Here is an 11,700-nt window from a genome sequence, read left to right as displayed (position 1 = left end):
TAAAAATAATTGATCTGTTTAGTTAAAAAAAATAACATTTACGCTATCTTATCAGACTTTTCACCAAATAAGCAAAGACAGCAAAAACAAGGAAATGTTTAACAAAATCCCTTTTTAAAATACTAATTATAATTGATGATATTAAAAATAATAACAATAAATGATATGAAACACAGTGGATCAATTTTAAAATAAAATTAAAAAAAAAAAGTTTTTTCTTAAATTTTGTATAGAAAGTACTGTTAATCTTAAGTATGTATACTATAAGGGAATACATTAGTGCAAAAAAAAAACCCGTACACTGAGCCAAGACTTGGCAGACATCATCTTCAGATACAATCAAAACATCCAAGTCAAAATTATTTATACAATGCTTTTTACAATACAAGTTGTGTCAAAGCAACTTTACATTACTGCAGTGACCATTTGATCTGGATACAGACTAGACCTGGTGGCTACAGCAACCTCAGAATAAGAAAGAAACAGACTAATATTAACATAGACACAAAAGTTCCATGTTGCCACAAAGTCAGATTGGAGAGGACTCATCTGGTTCTCGTGGTCTTGCGTCGATGGCCGTCTAGGTGATGAGGTCTTCAATGATGATCTGTCTCTGGGGCTCATCTAGTTGACGTGGTCTCTGCTGTCATTCCATTGGGTTTAAGAATAATGTTCCCTCTTCCTCCTTAACAGTGATGGTGACAGCTGCCATCTGCACCTGATCAGGCTCCCGTTTTCTAAATGCAGTAAAAGTTTTGTTAGTGTACGTCACCAAATATCATCATATCTAAACAAATCAGACATATTTACATTTTCATAAATTACAATAAAGGTGTGAAGGATCGGGAAAGTGTTTATTCAATAAGGTATGAACACAATTTAAAACAAAAAACCTGTAGTACTTTAATTTTCACATCACAACTTCCAGAGTTGTTTATCAGCAGGATTTTCAGATGTGAATATCAGCTAAATGTTTTAGAGATTTAATTTAATTTACATAAACTCATTTTACTAATTTACTATTTAATTTGACAATCTAAGGTTCTTTATTACAGAACAGAGAGAAAAAGTGATAGTTCACCCAAAAATGAGAATTACTTACTCTAATGTTGTTCCAAGCCCGTATTCCAATTTAAACCCTGTGGCTCGTGACGATACATTGAGGTTTGAGACACAAAACTATCGGTCTGTACAAAAAACTGAACAGTATTTATATTATTATTTACCTTTGATCGATCGCAACGTTCTACTGTCCTCACAACAGCCGGCGCGTGATGCGTCAACGTGATCTGCCATAGTAGATGCATGCACGGCGGTCTGTCATGCGTACACATCACTCATTGTTTACGTAGTGCATAGTGGCTACTCAAAATGATAATTACTTGTGCTTATCCTGATTCTGGCAATTGATTAAAAACTAAAAGATTACGTTTTCTTGTGCAAACCCATCTGGGAGTGTTGACTTTTCACCGACTACAATCGCCAGAGCACGTTGACGCACCATGCACAGGTTGTTGTGAACACGCTCCATACAGGGGAGAGTTCCAGTGGATCAGAGGTAAATAATGATATAAATACTATTAAGTTTCTTGCACAAGACAGACTGTTTTGTGTCTCAAGATCTCAATTTATCACCACGGGCCGCAGGGTTTAATTGGGTTTTGTCTGTGTATGTTTTTTTTCCCTCAAAGATTTGGTAACTATTGACTGCCATTATATGACTGATAGACTGCAATGGTTTGAGTTAAACATTTTTGTTTGAACTATCCCTTTAAGGTATTTTTAATGATATCTGAGAACTTTCTGAGCCTCCATAGACAGCTACGCAACTGGAATGTTCCTAGACCTATAAAATATCTTTTTTTCATCTGTATTAATTAAGTATATAACTATAACTATAATCACAACTTAAAAGACTTCACTGGTATTCTTCTGAAGCAACACAAAATAAAAAAGACTGACAGAATGACAGCCAACCTGAAATTTAAGATGTCATTCACTCTGCCAATACAGACTGAATCAAAATGGTAGCACACTACAAACATTACTGGTCCTTAGATGTCATGATGTTATTCTTGTGGGATGCTAGTTGAGGTTTGCCATTTTTCATCTGTGCTGTGTATTCACCATTGATCATTGTTTAGGTCTAAATTTCAAATCTAATATTCACATAAAATTACAGTATTGCTTCAGAAGAGCAGAGATTGAATTTGTGTTTCTGGTAAGGACACAATTGCAATTGCATTAATCGCAATTCATCAAAAAATAAAAACTGAAGAACTTTACTTTTTATAACGTGACAAATTACATCTTGTAATTTCGTAATAAACACTAAAGCCCATCAATTTGTATATATCCTAAAGCCCATCATATAAATATAATGTGAATTCTACTTACTTCATTTTAGGCTTTTACTGCAGCAGCTTGTTGCCAATGACATCACACCACCCCTAGCTGGCTTTGCTCTGAAAAGATTGATGTAAAAAACATGACAATTTGTTAGTATGAATTTTAAATAAGACAACATGAGGAGCAAATAACAGTCTAAAATGTTAACTAACTTAATTTTAACAAAACAGAGTATAAATGCTCCTCACCGGGCTTGGGCGAGTATAGTAACGTTAAACAGCGTCAGCGTCACATGGATATTCTAGATGAAACTGACAAAGCAAATAATAAATAACGATTAACAAAAAGTTTAAACATTTTTGAAAATAGGGAATGTGTGTTTGCTTTACCTTGCTTCAGAGCTGTGGCGCGAGTGACGGTTAAAGATGTGGAAGATAGTTAACGTAGTCTGTCAGCCGCCTCTCCAGTTTAAAAATAAAAATTGCTGGACTCGTTTGTGTCCGACTGTGAGAAACCACAAAACATATTTATTAATTTATCACTGACAAACCGTTGTGTATAACACTGCATATTTAACACCTCCTGTTGATAACTTTGATGTAATGACGCCATAGCTGCTTGATCTTTGCTAGACAACGTTATACACAATAAAGTTGACAATAAAACACAAGTCGTTCGAAAGTGCTTAAAACAGCAATAAAGAAGTTTGAAAAGCTTAACTTGCCTGATATTTTCCAGGACTACGTCGCAATCCATCCTACTGTGATCCCGTGACATGAGTGAGAGGATGAGCATGAGCAGACGTGATTGACTGAAAAAATGCGCGCGGTTTTTGAAAAAACCCGGAAAATATTTTGCCTCCAGTAAAAGTAATTATTTTAAAATTATAAATCTAAATCTAAATGAAATAGATGTATGTATTTATTATATTATCGTTATTATTATAGTTTATTATTATGGTTGTTTAATTATTATTAAAAGTAATATATTACCATTTAGTTAGGCTATTTATCTAGTAATGAAAGATCTAATAATCTAGAACCCTATATTATACAAACGTGACTTCTCAAAAAACTATATTAGAAATCATGGATTAAGCTTATATTTATTTTAAATATTTTGTGATCGATCATAGACATAGAGTGTATGGCAATAATAGATTGAATTAATTTCTAGTAACTTATTTAAAATGAGTTCTGCTTAACCTAATTCGCGTTTGAGTTTACATCACTAATATGTATTGAGTTTAAATAACTTTTAGAAATTTTTGAGTTAAATTAACTCATTTCATTTAACGAATTCCACTGTTAGGTTTTACAGTGTATGGAAGCCCGTTTCCGCCACTGAATAAAAAAAAAAAATATATATATATATATTGCGAAATTTTTTCTCAGAATTGCTAGATAAAAACGGGCAATTCTGATTTTTTTTTTCTCAGAATTGAGTTATAAAGTCAGAATTGCGAGATATAAAGGCGCAATTGCCAGATATAAAGTCAGAATTCTGAAATATCTCGCAATTCTGACTTTTGTTTCTGTTCATTTGTGACACTTTCTGGCAAAGCACAATAGGAAACGAATATCTTGTCTTGTTAAAATGACATATTATGTCATAAAAACGATATGATTTTCCGTTATAGAAAATAAATTAATGATTACATGTGAGCGAGCTAGGCGATTGACCGCGCTGCCTTCGCCACATTCCTGACATAAAGGAGGATCTGCATGCTGCTGAAGTTATAGAAATACACTGTTTTAAGTATTTTAATGTAACGGTTTCAATTGTAGCAGCATGTTTAGGATTAATCTGTCTCCAATAACTGCACTCAGACCCAGAGGATATAACTAACAGCAAATCCAAATACTAACCGAAAGAAAAAAAAGAGAAATGACAAACAATTTGATTGAATTATGATAATGATGATGATGATGATGATGATGATGACAACGTTACAAAATGCTTTTGTAAAAATACAGGGTGCGCTGTCGCAACTTATGGCTATAGACATAAACAAAACAAAATAATAATAATAACAATAATCATAATACTATTATTATTATTATGCGTATCATTCCTTTTTTTTAAATCTCATTATCAGCATTTCTGAGTAATCCACTAAGCTTGGGATATTGATTTGGATAACTTTAATGTAACTGCACATCGAAATACGAGCAAAAATGAATTAAATAAATATTATATAAAAATTATAATACGTCTAATAATCATAGCTTATTGTTATTATTATTGTTATTATTATTGTTATTTCGTTTTGTTTGACAAACAGAAAAACGAAAATTAAGCTTGATTTTTCGTATTTTTGTTCGTGGGTAAAACAAATGAGATTATTGCTTTAATATTTGTTTAACATGCCTGGGTGGCCTTGATACTTAGTCTGATTATATTTAAATTATATATTATTACATTATATCTTTAGGTGAATCAAGCAGCACATTGGGTTGTTCTTCTGGGTTAAATTCCAGGCTACACTGTGGAAAGGGGCTGCGCTCTGGGTGTAAGCACAAATATGGTTACAGATAATGAACACACAATAAACACAATTTGTTTTCTATTGTTTTATTGAAGTAGACCTTTCAAGCTGTCTATAGACATAAGTTGCGACAGCCCACACTGTATTTTTACAAAAGCATTTTGTAACATTGTGTTGTTATTGTGGAAGTACATAATATAAAGAAGACATTTATATTTATTTATCGAGCCTGCGCCGCCCACCCGAGAAGTGCGTTGTGCATTATATGAGATGTATTGCAAGAAATATATCCAACCATTATGGCGAAACTTTACTGTGACTAATTTGCAGAGCGGTACATCAGACGAACATTTATTCTGCATGATGGTACAGACAGTAAAGACCAAAATGAACAAAAAATCCGAAAATTCTGGCTTACTTTTTTCCCATTTTAAAACAGAACGAAATCATCATCATTATCATAATTCAATCAAATTGTTTGTCATTTCTCTTTTTTATTCTTTCGTTAAGTATTTGGATTTGCTGTTAGTTATATCCTCTGGGTCTGAGTGCAGTTATTGTAGACAGATTAACCCTAATAAACATGCTGCTACAATTGAAACCATTACATTAAAATACTTAAAACAGTGTATTTCTATAACTTTCGCAGTGTGCCGATCCTCCTTTATGTCAGGACTGTGGTGAAGGCAGCGCGGACAATCGCCTAGCTCCCTCACACATAATCATATTTTCTATAATGGAAAATCATATTGTTTTTATGACATAATATGTCGTTTTAACAAGAAAAGATATCTGTTTCCTATTGTGCTTTGCCAGAAAGTGTCACAAATGAACAGAAACACAAATATCTCAGAATTCTGACTTTATAACTCGCAATTGCGACCTTATATCTCGCAATTCTGACTTTATAACTCGAAATTTTGAGAAAAAAAGTCGCAATATATATATATATATTTTTATCCAGTGGCGGAAACGGGCTTCCATAGGTTTTCTACCCGTGAACCAAAAAAAAAAAAAAAAATATATATATATATATATATATATATATTTTTTTTTCGTTTTCTGAAAAAAAAAAAGAATAAACCAGTCATTTTTTCATCTTTGCTTATTTCGTTTCAAATTCAAAAATAAATGAATAAAACATACACGGACCCGGTAGGCCTATCATATTATTAAAAGGTAATTAAATGCAAAATAATTGATTAATCGTTATTAATAAATCGACAAATAAATCATGGGGACTGACAAATGTAAATATGCGAGTTAATGCGTTATTTATCATTTGGCTTACCTGAATAATATTTCGAAAGCACAGCTGCATCAAAGCTTTATCCAGAAAATCTCCAGAAAACAGTCCCTCGTCTTTCAGCTCTCCAAAAAACTGTATCCAGAATTCAATCCCTTCTTTGCGCATCTGTCCCCACCAACTTTCGATTCTTTGGTTTGCTGAACTGAGACCAGTGATGCAGCTGCGGGGCCCTGCTCGCTCATCATCATCGTTTCGTCTGAAGAACACCTGGATGTCACGCATTATCACATTCTCTGTTCCCAGGTCGCATCTCACAATTCGTGGACATCCCCCAGTTTGCAGAACACTCTCCACGAAGTAACCAGCAATGACTTCAGGGTTGCTGTTTGTATGTGCTGCCTTGAGCCAGATTATTCGTCGAGAAAATCCGTCTATGCACCCGTTTATACAGATTCCATATGGTGTCAGTTTATCATACGAATCTACGTGCCAAATATAATTGGGACCTTGAGAAAAATACAGCCGACGATGAAGTCGGCGTCTACGACGAAGTAATACACTTTCTGGATCCAGCTCTTTCAAAATTATTCGAACATCCTCTTTTCTTACACGTATATTATTTTCCAGGCATTTTTGATGCATCCAGCGGTATCCGTGGAGGCGTCCGGAACCGTTCAACTGGTCTATGATGAATTCGAGTACTTCGTTCAAGCCAGCAAATTTCCGACGGCTAAGCCCGTTAATCTTAAGAATGCGCTTTAGGTTCCTTTCACTAATAACGTACCCGTGTTTCAATGCAAGAGACCGCACTATGTCTTTATATGACATTCCTAATTCAAAGTAAAACGTTATTTCATCAACCATCTCCATATTTACCTATCATCTCGACCGGCGTTGTTACCGTAGGCTATGTAGTCAGTGTGATCATTACATTAAAAAAGTTGTACCCTCACCATTGCAAGTCGTGGCCACGAGAAATGGATGTCGTTCCCTCGACAAAATGATCTCGTGGCCACGATATAACATGATGTTCCCACGAGTTAATATGACGTTCCCACGACTTCACATCTCGTGGCCACGACATAAGGATGACGTTCCCTCGACAAAATGATCTCGTGGCCACGACATAATAAGTCGTTCCCACGAGTTAATATGACGTTCCCACGAATTAATATGACGTTCCCACGAATTAATATCTCGTGGCCACGACATAATATAACGTTCCCACGAGTTTATATGTCGTGGCCACGACAAACATAAGTGAACCGAAGGTGTCCCCTCCCGGTCACCGTACTATAACCTACAGAGAATGTTCCCAGAACGTCTCCTGCAGGTTATTTTGAAGTTTAATTTTACAACCTAAAAAGAACCTTCCCAGAACGTTCCCTGCAAGTTATTTTGACTTTTTTTATAACCTAGAGATAACGTTCCCTGCAGGTTATTTTTAGTAGTCATAACCATGTAAACTAATTAAAACTTTGCAGATGATTCAGATTTTTCTAATGCTGAAATATATATATTTTTTTTATCATAAACAAACTATTTTTGCAGAATTTCATGTTTGAAATAAGTTTTTGTTTAGTGACCAAAAGAGGGAAGCACATCATCGTTAATTTAGTGGTAAGAAACGAAATCAATGTAATCAATTAACAGAGTAAGTAAGGTGGTAACTATTAGTTCATTTTTTTTACCCTATTCACCTGCAGTGTCTCTCCTTAAAAATAATTCACACAGAATGTTCCCTAATGTTCATTGTAAGGTTCGCTTATGAATCTCTTTATTGAATGATTACCTACTCAAAATTAATATAGTTATGAGAGGAAATATGATTTCAGAGGGATTTAACATGCCTAACTGAAGAGAACATGATATTGAGTTTTGGTTCAAAAGAAGAATGCCCCACTGCATAAACTGTACACTTCTAACTAAGAAATGAATGTACTGATATCCTACTTTAGGTCAAGTACTTTTTTTTTTAAATATCTGTGAATAAATGGCATAGTTTATAAACAATAAATTGTGGTGTTGATGTGTTCAGATCACTTTCATTTATTAAACGATAGATAATATAAAACTTTCCTGGGTAACCAAACAAACCTCAACTGCTTGATTCAGCTAAAGATCATTTCTGATTAGTAAATAATTAATTCTTATAATGAGACTAAAGTATCAAAGCTGCCCATGCATGTGAAAAAGATGTTGTATTAATGATACAATAAAATATGTAATATTATCTAATAGTGGTTAAAAAAGCATCTTTTACATCTATTACAAAAAAAGATGTCATCAAAACGGCATAATATGTGTGTGGCAATGCATCACCATAGTTTTCAAAACACTTTGCACTCATTTCTTAGACAACCAAATAAACATTTCGTATAAAAATACCTAAGAATATACTACAGAAGTTATTAGGTGAAACCAGCAAAAGCATTATGGCATTTTTGATCTGTGGAAAACATGTAGTTTTACCTAAGCAGACGACACCTGCATCTTCATGATGACCACAGTTATGTGATCCAAATGAAGGATGTGAGCACTGTGTGAGCGATGATTCACTTCCTGAACATCTCACATCATCCAACCAGATCTGACCACTTCCCTGGCCAAAATGAGCACTGCCATGTGCACTCACAGCTCTTCCACATCCCAACTGTCTGCACACCACAGCAGCATCATTCATGTCCCAGTTATCATCACACACTGTCCCCCATTGGCCATTATAAAGGATCTCCACTCTTCCAGAGCAGTCATTATTTCCACTCACCAGTCTGATACGATAACCTCCTAAAATACAAAATAACTCCAATATGATACAACTCACATCTTACAACAGGCTAAACTTGCAGATTAGTCAAAACAGTCAATGGTTATGTCATGATGCAGCTAGAATAAAATCTGTTTTAAAAATGAATGACTAACAGCCTGTTACTTACCAGTAACAGAAGTCAGAGCACTGGCTGTTGAGAAGAGAAAAAAAAGTATTTAACCATTTAGATATGTTTTACTACATTTTTAAAAAACTTTTTTTTTTCTCATGTCAATGAATACTAAGAGTAGGCTACTGCCGTGATTAAACAAATTTACAAAACAGATGTTTATATAGTCCACAAGACCCAATTATCTCTGAATTTACAAAGATGAACCAGTTCAAGTTTATATGCTTTATTCTTAATGTGTGTTCCTGCACGTCTGTGATGTACACAATAGAAAAACACTGCACAAAGTGTGATGTGGCTATTTTTTTGCAAAATTTTTGCTGACAAAAAAACAAAAACAAAATGTGCTGACTGTAATCAGCTACTGATGATTTTAATGGAAAGCCATCTATATAGACAGGCAGTTCCATGTGCACAATGGCAATGCAGCATTTACCAAAAGCATCATAAGCTTAGAAACCAATGAGCTTACGAGGGAGCTGTGATGTTGTTAATTGCCAGCACTGACTGAGATAATGATGAGAATGAGCTGTGGCTCTGTGGTCAGCCGTACTGTAGTTCTTCCTCTAAACTTAAAGTGTAAAAACTCTGGTGTCTAGACAAGCACAAGAATGTTTATAGCCACTGAACTATGTGTTACAGTATATATATATATATATATATATATATATATATATATATATAAGCTTTTGAAACTATGGCTCCTTTTCTCTACAACAACTCTACACACAAATCCACACAACACACACACAGCATGCAAAACATCACATGGAAACACTTCATTTAACTAATTTAACTCTTCTAAAAAATGAATTTTGTGTAGTAACTTTACACACAAACATAAAATAATTAGCCCCACACATGTCAAAGATGTGAAAAATGTAAAACACCACTGACCATTTTTACACTCTTATGCAACTGAACTGACTTGAGCTATAATGATACTATTGACTTGTTAATGGAGTGAAAAGTTATAGAAATATGCTTTAGTTGGAACTATTTTAAATAATTTTAGTTTACTGAACAGCTCATTTTCGTGAAGCAGCTAAACGATGTTTAGAGCAGTCAACTTGCTGGTGAATGTCTTTTCAAAATCAGTCATGTCAACCCAAACATATAAAGATAAAAACTTTCTGGTATCAGCAAATAAGTTCAGTTTAGTTTCAGAAAAAAAGTGTAAACGCTCAGTGAAAATCTGAGAAATTACAGCACAACAATAAAAAGTTGGCACAACCAACCAACTTATTTTGTTTATCTAAACTGTTTTAAGGACGAAATATTACTATCAGCATTGCAACATGCGGTACTATACGAAGACATTATGATTATATTTTCATCTTTAATCTCCATCTGTTATGAACAATAGAAAATTCAAGAATCGAAATTTGAATTTACCCAATATTAAAGTGAGAAGAGAAGGTCTTGGCATTGTGATGCTTGCGCCGTTTCAAAATGAGGTTACTTCCTGACTGGTGAGAAGAGCTGATGATGCTTTGGTGAGAGCTGAAACGTAAACTTTGTATATGCTAGGAACCGATCTGTCCATCGGTCTATCCTGTGTCCCTTACCATAATCTTGATCAGAGTCAGAGTTTACATCTTCATGATCACCATCATCCATATCTACAAGGTTATAGTCATCCTCAGCGTTCTGGACATTGGAGAACATCTTACATATTAACTGCATCTTGGGACACAAAGTACACTGAAAAAACATTTACCTTATGTTTTACTATTGTGGTAAGATGTTTAAGCATGAATATTTGCAGGCACCAAAAATACAGAGTATATTCACATTACAAGTATATTTGGAATTTTTTTTTTCAGTAAGAAAATTCTGTAGATAGTTTATGTATTTCACTATTCTCTCTCAACACTTGCCAGCTGAAATGAACTTTAACATGTTAGTCGGGTTGCTACAAACTTTTATTTGTGGAATTAATTAATTCCCTGTAGCTCAGATCTTGTTCTTTTTTATAATCAAACAAGTTGTTCCTTCAAATGAGACTGCTTGAAATCACAAGGGCTTGTGCTTGAAATGTGTTGCTGCACATATTTGTTCATCTGATTGCAATTTGCAGTGTTATTTTTTCATGTGGATGGAGACACGCAGTTCTGCAGATCCATCCAGGATACACAGCAATGAAAAGGATAGACAGCAACAAGGTTCACAGTGTGCCAGTATTATGGTGTGCACATTAGAGCAGTAAGTGATGCGTTGTAGTCACATTTACCAATGAAGTGTTGGCCTACTCTTTACTTCCCAAAATAGGTAACAGTAACTTAAGTGCTGAACAAGATCACAGTGTGGGTGATAGCACCCTTGGGTGTCAGAGAGGAGAAGGCGGCGCTGTTTAACAGGAGGATTTCATCGTTGGAAGACATTTTCGGTAAACCAAGACGTGTATATGACCATTTTCTCTGTTAATTTCATGTGTTTGACCCAGACTACAACCACACAAATTAATGTACAGTGGAGATAAAATGAGAGAACGATCTATAAATACTTGATTTTTTCTGAAATGTTGTTAATCTTCATCGCTCAAGGGTTTGAAGGGATATCAACTGTAGGTATACCACTGTTCTATGTTTGACAAAATATCCAAGGCATTTAAAAAAAAAAAAAAAATAAATGTGGAAAACACAGTGATCAAAATTAGAGAACAGTAACCACTG

General features: G+C 34.4%; 1 long non-coding RNA gene across 1 annotated transcript; it reads right to left on the bottom strand.

Moving 5' to 3' along the window:
- Nucleotides 1–292: 292 nt before the first annotated feature.
- LOC141334768 (uncharacterized) lies at nt 293–2,732 on the bottom strand. Its single transcript, XR_012355589.1, has 3 exons — nt 2,598–2,732; nt 2,398–2,465; nt 293–737 (listed from the first exon to the last, which is right to left on the bottom strand). It is a non-coding gene; the product is annotated as an uncharacterized lncRNA (long non-coding RNA).
- Between the last annotated feature and the right edge of the window lie 8,968 nt (nt 2,733–11,700).

This window comes from Garra rufa, chromosome 1 (assembly GCF_049309525.1).
Source record: "Garra rufa chromosome 1, GarRuf1.0, whole genome shotgun sequence".
Lineage (NCBI taxonomy): Eukaryota > Metazoa > Chordata > Actinopteri > Cypriniformes > Cyprinidae > Garra > Garra rufa.
The sequence above is the reverse complement of the archived record's forward strand: the minus strand, read 5'-3'. Positions and strand labels throughout refer to the sequence as shown.